General features: G+C 44.3%; 1 protein-coding gene across 1 annotated transcript in view; it reads left to right on the forward strand.

The window, feature by feature from the left end:
* Positions 1 to 60: 60 nt before the first annotated feature.
* The window catches only part of RSPRY1 (ring finger and SPRY domain containing 1), a 39,756-nt gene continuing 28,205 nt past the window's right edge, over positions 61 to 11,611 (forward strand). The window contains exon 1 of the mRNA XM_048515628.1: positions 61 to 222. The gene's annotated coding sequence lies outside the window, so the exon portion shown is untranslated. The remainder of the gene's footprint in view (positions 223 to 11,611) is intronic.

The raw sequence follows: 11,611 nt of genomic DNA on the forward strand, positions 1-11,611 counted from the left end.
TGTGGCTAGTTGCCCCGGGATACAGAGCGGGGAGGCGGGGAAGAAAGAGAAGGGGGCGGAGCCGCCGCGTGCGGACTGGGGCGGCTGGCCGGGGCCTCCTCCATCTTTCCCGACCGCCGCGTTGCCGCCGCCTGAGGGGAAGAAGATGGCACAAAGGGGCCACGCCGTCGACCTCGCCGCTCGCTGGACCTCCGGCCTGGACGACTGAGAGGACGACAGCGGGTGAGGCAGCGTCGGGGCCGATTGCTGCGAGTGTCGCCCGGGTGAAGGTTGAAGGGAAACCTAGAGCCTTCGGAGCAAAGGGGAGCCTGAAAGGGGGGGGGGGGGGGCTGCTTGGGTCGTTTGAGGGAGGCCAAAGTCGGGGGGTGACGGGGGTGAGCAGAAGCCCTTGGGGGGTGATTCTTTGTGGGTCGGAAATTGTTGGACAATTTGAGGAGGGGGGCGGCTTTCGAGGATACGAGAAGCCGCCCTGTAGAGCTGTCATTTCCTACAGGGCAAGTGCAGAGCAAGATCCTGGGTGCTCCCCAGGCCCTACCTGGAGGTTGGCAACCTCAGGACAGTCCCCAGCGCAGTCTCAATTGACAGCGATGCATTGGTGATTGAGCAGCTGAATAGCCCCAGGGTTGCCTTCTTTTGTGAAATGGGTTGCTCTTTTTCCTCCTCACACGCCCCTCTTTCTCTGCTTGCAGCCATTCAGGTGGGCAGGAAACAACCATCGTCAAAAGATTTGAGGTTTTCTGGTTCCAGGTGGGGGCTGTAGCAACCCCCCCCCCCCCAAAAAAATAAAAGGGGGAAGGAGACGAGAGGACCCTTGTTAAAAAAAGGCACCCTTATAAAAAGGCTAACTGATCCGTCCTGGTTAAAGCTACGCTTGCCGCTGTTAAGCAAGGCGGCTTCGCCTCCTTTTAATGAAGGAATGTGTGCCTTGGGCTTACAAGGAAGGTAACAACATGGGTGTGTGCAAAGCCTATGGGATGCTTTGAAGTGTTGTGTACATGATAAATGAGAGCCATGGTGGCACAGCTAGGGTTGGATTCCACTGTGGAGATGCAGGTCCAAATCCTGTTCTGTGATCTCAGACAGATTGTTTTCTTTCAGCCAGGTTACTACGCCAGGTTGTTGTGAGGAGAAGAGAAGGAAGGGAAGAGCTGGGTGCCCTCCCTTGAGCTTCTGGAAAGAAAGTTGGGATAAGAATGCACTTAAGGATGGTAACAAAATGCCTAGGGGGACTGAAAGTCTTTCCCGCTGCATATACTTTTGAGAGCCAGACCCCCCAAGACTCTGAAAAAGTAGACTCAAATGCATGTGCCGCAATAAACAACCTAGTATGTTGTGGGTTTTCTGCGTTGTTTCGCTGTGTTCCAGTACTGGAACATGGTCATACAACCCGGAAAACCCACAACACCCTTGTGTTTCCAGCCATGAAAGCCTTCGACAGTACAAACAACCTAGTCTTTAAGATGTCACCAGGCTGTTGTTGCTGATGCATTTATTGCTGCACATGAGTCTTTTGTAAGCCAGAATCTGCTTCTTGAAATACTCCTGTTAGGTTGTTGTTATGCCCTTTGTTATGGAATAGCATGCCGTTGTTATACTGTTGCTGCTATACGTTTATTAATTTGTTATAAGTCTATTAACCTGATATAGAATTATTAGTATTATTGAATTGCTGAATTGTTGATTTATTGTTAGGGTTATTGTAAATGGTATTGTTACTATATTTAGTCCTACTGTATTATTATGTTATTGTTTATTTATTGTGTTGTGCCCCACCCTGAGCCCTCTGGGGGAGGGCGGTATATAAATTAAATATCTGTCTATCGCTCTATGAAAGCCTATGCCGTTATCGATGTTTGGTCTCGAAGGCGCCACAAAATCTTCACTATTTTTATTTATTTATTTGAATTTATATTCTATCCTAAGCTGGGCTCAGGGCAGCTAACATATATAGATCGATAACATACGTAGTTTGCGAAACAATACTTTAATTAATAATTTAAATCATTTCATCAAAATACCTGATGGCAATTTAACTCAGTTCTTTGCCCACATAAAATTCCAGTCTCGTCAAATCACATAAAGGTCTCATATGGGTGAACAAAAAGGGAGTGAGTTTCATTTACAGGTTAAATCAACTTCTGCTGTAAGTCCAACAGAATTGTAAGTCCAACAGAGAAGCTCTGCAGAATGGTTGAATATTCCGTAGATTCCCAATATCCACCTGGAGTGAAATCCATCACTTGGGAGCTTGGCCAGTGAAGGCCCTGGCTCTAGTGGAAGCCAAACGCATGTCTTTGGGGTTGGGGATCATCAGAAGATTGCTGTCAGAGGACTGAAGAGTCTTCCATGGGCAGTGAGGGGAGATGCAGTCCCAAAGGTACGATGGTCCCAGACCACTCAGCGCCTCAAAGGTTAATACCTAGAAGATGATCTAGAATTCAACTAGTAACCAGTGCAGTTGGTACAGGTTTTATATGCTCCCTCACCAGAGTCCTGATGAGTACTCTTGCTGCCACATTCTTGACCAATTGTAGTTTCCAGAGCAGTCTTAAGCGCAAGTTAGCGTCAAGCGAGATACGATAATCTAGCCTGGAGGTGATCATTGCATGGATCACTGTGGCACGGTTAGCGCGGGACAGATAGGTGCCCAACTGCTTAGCTGCTGGAGATGGGAAAAGGCCAGTTTGGCTGTACGTGTGACCTGGGTCTCCATAGATAAGGAGGACTCAGGATCACACCCAGGCTTTTGGCTGATGAGGTAGGTGTTAAAACCTCGTAATCCAAAAATGACAGTTTAAAACCCTGGTGTGTGCCGTCCCAGCTACAGGACCTCCATCTTTGTTGGATTTCGTTTCAGTCTGCTCCGAGACAACCATTCCTCCACAGCTTTAGACACTGGGCCAAAACATCTGGGGTGGCGGCCAGCTGACCCTCCATCGACAGAAAAAGCTGGGTGTCATCTGTGTGTTGATGACAGCCCAACCCTAAACTCTGAACTAGCTATGCCAGGAGTGGCATATAGATAAATAACATCGGGGAGAGGATTGCCCCCTGTGGCAACCCACAAGCAAGAGGATGCTGCCGGGACATCCTCTTCCTTAGTGCTACCCACTGTCCCCACTCCCGGAGAAATGAGGTCAGTTGTTTTAAGTGTGTCCCCTGTACTCTAGTAAACAGCATGGCAGTGGATCAGAAGATCATAATTGCCCATGTCAAATGTTGCTGTGAAATCTAATAACACCAGCAGTCCAGCTGGAGCTCCATGATGGGGACCATCACAGTCTACGTCCTATGGCCAGAGCAGAGCAGAAGCCAGACTGGAATGGATCCAAGACTGATGTGTCATCCAAAAATGCCTGCAGCTGTTACTCTCTTTCTATTACTTTGCCCAGAAATGGTCAATTCGAAACGAGGTGATGGTTGGATGGATCCAAAGAATCTAGAGATGGTTTCTTGAAGAGCAGTCGTACTATCGCCTCCTTCAGCCTTCCTGGGAAAACTTCCTGCTGGAGAGAGATTGATTATTTCCAACAGGGGCTTCGTCACCACCAGCCTTTATCAGCCATGACAGGCACGGATCAAGGGGGCAGATGGTAGGCTTCACAGCTGCCACCCTCATGTCAACCTCAGCCTCGGAGAGCAGGCTGAAGTGGCCCAATAATGGACCTGAAGATGGCCAAGGGGCCTCCAGTTCATTTACTGTATCAAGAGTTGCTGGAAGGCAGCAGGATAAAATAATAATAGTGCAATAATGTTGTTTTGGTATCTGATGAGCATTTATTTTTTTCCTGGGATTTAAGAAGGAAAGTCCTTAAATTAGTCTTGGGGTAGGCGTCCTAAATGGTATTGTTTTCCTGTCTGAAGTCTCGTGGAAAGAGAGTGTCGCATAACATCCAAAGCAGAGATGTAAAGCATTAAGTATTTAAATGATTAAACTAGAAGGATTTGTTTACTGTGTATACATTGCTGTAAATGTTCAAATTTTTCCCAGTAGGTGGTGAACTGGCAAAAGGTATACCTATGCATTCTGGAATGTGCCTGAAAAATAAGGGTTTATACTATGTTTGATACAGCATCCATTTAAATTATCAGTTTTTTAATCACCTAAACACTAACAAGTGCAGTGTCTATGTCATATACATATATGCGCGTATCAACTCTGCTACAGATTTTTAAGAAAAATTCACATTAGTGTACCCTGGTGTCAGTTTTGTGCACATACAATTGTGAACTTTGTATTGTGAAACACACATTTCATGGCAAACATACTTAGAAGCTGTTCTGATATACGTGCTATATTTGTTAGCTTTTGAAGGTGCTTCAGGTCTTTCTTTTCTGTGTTTATGCTGCGGCAGGTTAAGGCAGTTTCCACTGTGGGATATGGTCGACTGTACGGTCTAATAAAAAGTCATTTGAGATCATTTCAGTAATTCACTCTTTCAGACTGTTAGACCAGAATGTCAATTGAAAATCTATTTGGTCAGAGGTGGTTTGCCATTTCCTGCCTCTGCACAGGAGCCCTGGACTTCCTTAGTGGTTTCCCATCAAAGTACTAACCAGAACTGACACCAATTTAGCTTCTGAGATCTAATGAGATTGGGCTAGCCTGGGCCATCCATGTCAGGAATCTTTTCAGGGATAGCTAATAACTAACCTTGGATAACTGCTTCTCCAGAGATGTTCTGAATTCCAGCCCTTCGTTTTTTGAACCATACCCCACAAATGCATCCTTCAGACCTCCTTTCTCTCCACTGATCTTTTACTTTTTTCTATTTTCATATTAAGCAAACCCTTCAGACACCATCAAAGATGTATTCTCAAGCCTTTCAATCTCATTACTGTTCAGTGCGTACCTGCTTTAAAAAACTGAACTAATGCTAGCTTCTGTCTTTAAGCTAAGTCAGTTGTCAATGAAGAAGAAAGTATTGATGAAGGTGTACACTTCGCTTTGAAGGAGAAAGTGCTCCTACCTTTTGTCTCTGTTTGGACAGCTGTGATCATGTGTTCCTTTTCGAGGATGAAAGTTCATTACTCTTATCACTTTGAGTACCTAACGGGTGTTTATTCACTGCCTTGTGTAATGTTGAAAATATGTGCCTTGAAGATGAGGTTTCTCCAGAGTTGAAGAAGGTGGGTCATAAAGTCCTGGAGTCTGTATTTACTGTGAGTAGAAAATTCCACAAGACCCAAAGGCAAAATTAAAATAATGATACGAGGAATGAGATGCAAAGCAGCCCGGAGGGGAGCTTTTTTTCTTCTGCAAATAAGGTGAGGTGAGTGAGAAGGTTTGCAAGTGATTCTCACCTGCATCTTAAAAGAAAGGATAGAAGAGAGAGGGGAAATCATGTTACCATAAGTGAGGGTTGTCCCAACCGTGATGTGCCCTCTGCCAATGGGAAGCTGATTCTCTTCTGCCTTAAGGTTTGCAATTCTAAAACCACGTGCCACAAGAAATTAATTGTACCCACCCTTAGAGAAAGCTGCCTGCTCTGTGTCTGCGTGATTTACCTTCCAGTTGACAGCCATTTGAAAAAGGTACATCTGTATCATACAGAATTGGATCACTTAATCCTTCGCAAGAGACAGCAGAATTAGAATTGTAGTTGAAGCTGTTTGTGGTTACATCCGTCTTTGCATGAATTGCTACTGTGGGCTTTTTCCCCCTTCCAGTCTGGAGGCACACCCAGAGCTGTGACTCATGCAGAAGGTGGGGGGGGGGGGGAGGTACTCCAGCGTCACACCCAGAATGCTTTATTATCGGTATGTAAGAATAAACAGTGCCCACTCCCAGTAAAGTGCCCAAATTTTAATACTGTCCTATATAGTCTTTCAGTAAACCAGGTGGCATATGAAGGTAAGGAAAAAAATCCCCTTTATTGTTGTCTTGTTTTCCTCGGTGCTGAAGAAGTTAATACTACTTAAATTCTGAGGTGACTTTGTCATAGATCAGAGGAAGAGTTCCGAGGTTGTTTTTTTAACCAAAGATGTCTTGTACATCCCTGCCTGTGTTTATTTTTCTATGTTACAGCCTGTTGTTTTAGTTCTTATAATGAAAATGAGGTTGAGCTAGTTTCTTCAGAGAAGTTGAGATTTCTGGTATATAAGCAGCACCGCTTGCAGCTTTTTTAATGTATCAGAAATTACTGACTTGTTGCATCTAATACTTTACCAGACATCTTTGTGCCTTGGTCACTTGCCAGGTGTGATACAAAATGGTTCCGGTGAAGCTTCGTATTGGGCAAGATGTAAAATGTTGAAGCTTTCATGTTCCACCGAATCCTTCTGTCCTTTCTTGAAGAAGCGACATTTTCTGTAGTTTTGTGAGCTTGCTGTTGTAGGATCCACGTGGGATCCCCTTATCTTGTGTTGGCGTGTTTGTGTATGACAACCTTGCTTAGATCTACTCTGATTTTCTTCTGTTTTGATTGGTCTTTCATTAATTAATCAGAAATTGCAGGAAATTGTCTCATATAACCAATCACCTTCTTGAGTCAAAATCTGTAACTGTATGAACATCAGTTCCCAACGTTCTGTCATATGTGAATATGAATATGGATGGTGATATGCAAAGGTATCATCAAGGTCAGTTGTTGTTTTTTTAATGCCATGGTTACCAACTGCAGGAGCCAATGTCTAGTGGTGGCTTTGAATGTGTCTTTTGATGATCTTCCATACAAATGAATGACAGCTATTCAGTCTTAAGCGGAAGAAGTGAACATTGTCATTAAGATGCTGTTACAATGAAACCAGAATTCTGACACCCCAAACATTAGCCTTTAGTGCAGGGGGCTGGACGTCTTGCAAGGACAAGGTAAGAAATTCATTTCACCTTGAAATCAATGTGAACTGGGCTGGTGTGGTGGAGGAGTTTGAGCTGTATCGCAACTGCCTGCACTCCTTTAACAAAATCTGCCTCATGTTCTGGAAGACCGGACTCCTGGAAGAGGCTTTTAGGGAGATCTAGAGAGTGACTTGAAGAGGTACGGCTGGTTCTTTTCATGGACATGGTGTATCTTAATTGACCATCTACTTCTTGGCAGGTCCAATTGCTATAGTATGGAAGCATGCACATCCTGTTAGGAATTGGTAGAGCACCTGTTATTTTTCACCATCTGTTGGCTTCCTTATAGGTGACTTCTACAAACCATAGACACTTATTATGGAAATGTTTTGGTGGCACCAGCACAGAATATTTTTCCTTAATGTGTGCCATCGCAACATGTTCCTTTTAGTTAGATTGTTTTATTCAAAACATCTTGTATCTTACTGTATCTCAAGATAGTCCTCTGTGGTGACTAGGGAACCAAATAGGTCTTGGTTGAACTGTAAATTTCTGTCCTCATTTTTATGTGGGAGTCCTTGAGCAGTTACAGTTTCCCACTTGTTATTATACAGTTCAAGATTCTTTGTCCTGTAGGGTACCATTAACACAATGGAGCTGGATCCATGCTAAACTCAAAGACATATACTTCTGTGACATAAAATAATTTGTTAAGTATTATTAGAACTGAGCCTTCCCCTACCTGCATGTCTCCATCCTAGTTTTATTTTTTGATAACACAGTGACTGTATTTGAACCTCAGGAACTGGTTTCTCCATGGATTCCCCTGATGACCAGGATTTGGCAGAAGATCATGGGAGTCCTATGGGCACATGACCAAGCAAGCAGCATATGTTGAAGATTTGTAGCAACAGTTTAGGATTGCACTGTTAATCTCCAGTCTGAGATTACTGAGTCCTCAGCAATCACGGGCTTGCAAATATGTTCTTTTTTTAGCAATCTCAGTACAGAAAATGTGGTGCTTGCCAATAGGGATGTTTTCCAACTTTTTTCTCTAGGGGAAAAAGAACTCTAGAGGCAAAGGAAATATATAGTATTTATTTTCCTATCAGAGCTAAACTTATCTTGTTGTTGTACCAACATGAAACAATGTCATACAAGGAACCTTTTAGTATGGTATGATAGAACAGTATGGTCTTTCCACTGCAGCTGTCATCCAAACTCTGAAGTTCGGTCCTCGTGTGGACTTTTCCCAGTAGAAAACAGTCACCTCACAATTGCTTAATTCTTTGGAATGAAAAGAACATCCTCTTAATAGCTTTGAGAGTATTGATGCTTAGAAACTGTACTGGATTTTTTTCCCCTAGTTATGGCTAGTAAAGGGGAAATCAGGTCACTGCATACTACCACTGCTAAACTTGGAGTAGAAACCAAAAGTACCTTGGTGGTTGAAATTATGCATATTTTGCAGGAGGACTGTCCGTCCCAGATGTGCGTGTTGAGTTCTGTTGCAAGGTTACTGACTATTTTATTTTGGGGGGAGGTTTGGTTAAGAAGTTCTCTTGAAATTAGTAATCAAAAAAGGAGCCTGGAGCAAGCACCTGTCAGAGCAGGAGAACAGAAGTCATTGGAGTGGATTGGGAATTACCAGTGAAGGAGGCGCAAAAGTGCTTTAAAGTACCAGTGGGACTTGTGATTTTTCCCTAGTGATGCTTTATTTAGGAATCTGCCGAAACCACCAGGTTCATTTCACCAGAGGCATTTGGGTTGTTTATGCTGGCTGCCTCGCAGGTTGCCAGAAAAAAAGAACAGTTTGGCTGGCATCTGTGAAAAATAGTCATGCATATAGTCGTGCTTGCTCTGTGTATTTTTTGTGCATCCTGAAATAGTGAAGCTCCAAGGAACTAAGCAGCCGTTTAAAGGTCCTTATCCGCCAAATCTAGGGACTATTTCTTCTCACAAATCTGGCAACCTTGTTTGAATCTTTGTTTTAAAAATAGTGCTTTACCTGGGCTTTTCGTTGCATTGGTTTATAGAAGATACTGTAGTTTTTTCATATTTAAGAAGAGCAATGTTGGTTGTCAAAAGATCCTAGAGTAGATGTGTTGAACTCATTTGTTACAAGGGCTGAATATGACATAAATGTGACTTGGTCGAGCCCTGGGGGGTGGGGTGGCTGCCTCAACTGGCCCCAGAATGGCACTCGGGTGGACCAGTGGCTAGACCGGCAAGGCCGCAGCAGGGTAGGGTGGCTGTCTTGAGAAGGCTTATTAGGCCCACGAGACAACTGAGCCCCACTCCCACATTCCAGTCTGATTGAGGAGGGGCTGCTTCAGTTGGCTCACGATGAGCCCCCTCAAGGGGCCAGATCCAGCCCCCAGGCTGCATGCTTGACACCTCTGTCCTAGAATATATTTGCAGTATTGTGTCTAGAGCCTGCAGAAGTGGAACTCTTGCTGAAAATCCTTGTATCTGGTGCAATCCGTTTAGCAAACATATTGCTAAAAATACACGTAATGGTTAAGAGGGGGTGTTTGGACATCAGATCATTTGTGACTCGGTGTGTTGCGGAACCAGCCACAGCAAGACCACTGTAATCACTGGTAGCCCTTTAGAAGATGTGAGTTTAAGGGAAGAAAAGTATGCCTGCAGAATATTGAGTGAACCCTGGCCTTGTGATATCCTGCTCCACAGGAATCCTAATTTCTGACCCAAGAGACTTGCCTGCTGTGTCAATTCAGACAAGTAAGACAACCGGTATTTATGTACTTGTTTAGAGCAGCTTGGACAATTTGCATATGCTTTAATAGCAGCCCTTCAGGAATCCTCACAGCGTGAAAGTTCAAGCTGGGAAGCTTCTCAGGCTGGGGCTTCCTGACTTACACCTTCCTCATACTTAGGAGTGAACCTCTTGCCTTGTACTAACACAGGGGAGTAGTGGAGAGGGAACTATTGGTCTGTTGCCCTTTTTCCAGTGATTACAAATGCTGACTCACAGCGATATTGGAAAAACAATGTTGCTGCTAGGTTGTTCCATGTTTGCATTTTTCGATACTGTGATTACCACACCCAAAAGTGGGTTGTCTGAGATTCTCTCAGTTTTATTAACCTGTATTATTTTTAAAAATGGTTTAATATACCAAGCAAATTTTGATTTGTGGGTCTCCATAACAAAAAGGTTGAAACCCACCGGCCAATGCTATGTTGTTCCAGCAGTGGTTAAGAACTCGTGTATCTAATCTGGAGGAACCAGGTTTGATTCCCAGCTCTGCCGCCTGAGCTGTGGAGGCTTATCTGGGGAATTCAGATTAGCCTGTACACTCCCACACACGCCAGCTGGGTGACCTTGGGCTAGTCACAGCTTCTCGGAGCTCTCTCAGCCCCACCTACCTCACAGGGTGTTTGTTGTGAGGGGGGAAGGGCAAGGAGATTGTAAGCCCCTTTGAGTCTCCTGCAGGAGAGAAAGTGGGGATATAAATCCAAACTCTTCTTCTTCTTCTTTTTTAAAAAAAACCTTCTAGTCAACTGCTCTACTTGCAGAGGTCATTTTTCAAGGCAAATCCCAAACATGGATCTGGAAACTGGGATTTACATTTCTTTGTACGGGGGAAAGTGGGCAGTATGTTGTATGTTTATGTTTGTGTAGCTGCTTTTCTCCATGCTGCAGCAAACAGGCATCTTGGAATTCCAAGCAGGGGGGTGGGGGCAGAAGGAGAAACAGCAGGGGGGGTGCTCCTTCTCCTCTGAAATTGCCATTCCCCCATGCCTTAGAGAAATGGTAGACCACTTTCCCAGAGCCATGTGTGCTGCCAAATGTATAGTTCAGTCAAAAATATGTTTTGGAATATTTTGGGTGCTTGCTGTAAGTGTAACTATGTGTGCAAAAGCTTGAGGAACTCCTGCAACGATTATCAGGACGTGGCAGTTAAGGGCTTGTGGTTCTCTTATCTTTGCCTTTCGCAACCTACATGCAACTTCGTTTTCAGGGGGAAAAAACAGCTTGCCACACTAAGAACCATGATAAGTCCTTCTCATGATCTTTCAGGAAAATAATCTGGTGTTGCTAGCGCATGCAGCAGCAGCAGCAGAAGGCCATAGCTTTCACATCCTGCATGGGAACTCCCAAAAGTATCTGGTTGGCCACTGCAAGTAGCAGAGTGCTGGACTAGATGGACTCTGGTCTGATCCAGCAGCTCTTTCTTATGTTCTTATGCCACACAGTGAAAAATGTGGTATCTATATACAATCACATACTATTGCTATGACTTTCACCAGTTTTAAAAAATAGATGGAAGAGCAGCTCTTCTGGACTTGCATCACTGTCTTATGGGTGAACAGTTCCCAGATTCAAGGTGACTAGTTGTTTCTTAAGCTTTTAGGGGAAGCAGTGCAGTTTCACAAAGTTCTGGTTGCCTTAAAGATCATTGTGATCATAAGCTAGAGGTTTTCAAACCATGGCTCATTCCGCACATGCAGAATAATGCACTTTCAAACTGCTTTCAGTGCTCTTTGAAGCTATGCAGAACGGCAAAATCCACTTGCAAACAGTTGTGAAAGTGGTTTGAAAACGCATTATTTTGCTTGTGCGGAAGGGGCCCATGTCCCAGGGAACTCCTTGCTGAAAAAAAATCAGAGATGGCAGGAAGCCCTCCTGAAAGGCAGCACTGGTTGTGGTGGTTAAAATGTTGGGCTACAACAGTGGTCCTCATACCATGGTTAGCAGAATGTCATGCTACCAATTACCATCAATCCAAAGAATTGGGAGTTAATCCACCGCTACTCCACTGTGAGTAGCTTGCTCATTTCCCCAGGTGAGAGTACAGAGGCTGC

Source organism: Sphaerodactylus townsendi, linkage group LG14 (assembly GCF_021028975.2).
Source record: "Sphaerodactylus townsendi isolate TG3544 linkage group LG14, MPM_Stown_v2.3, whole genome shotgun sequence".
Classification (NCBI taxonomy): Eukaryota; Metazoa; Chordata; class Lepidosauria; order Squamata; family Sphaerodactylidae; genus Sphaerodactylus; species Sphaerodactylus townsendi.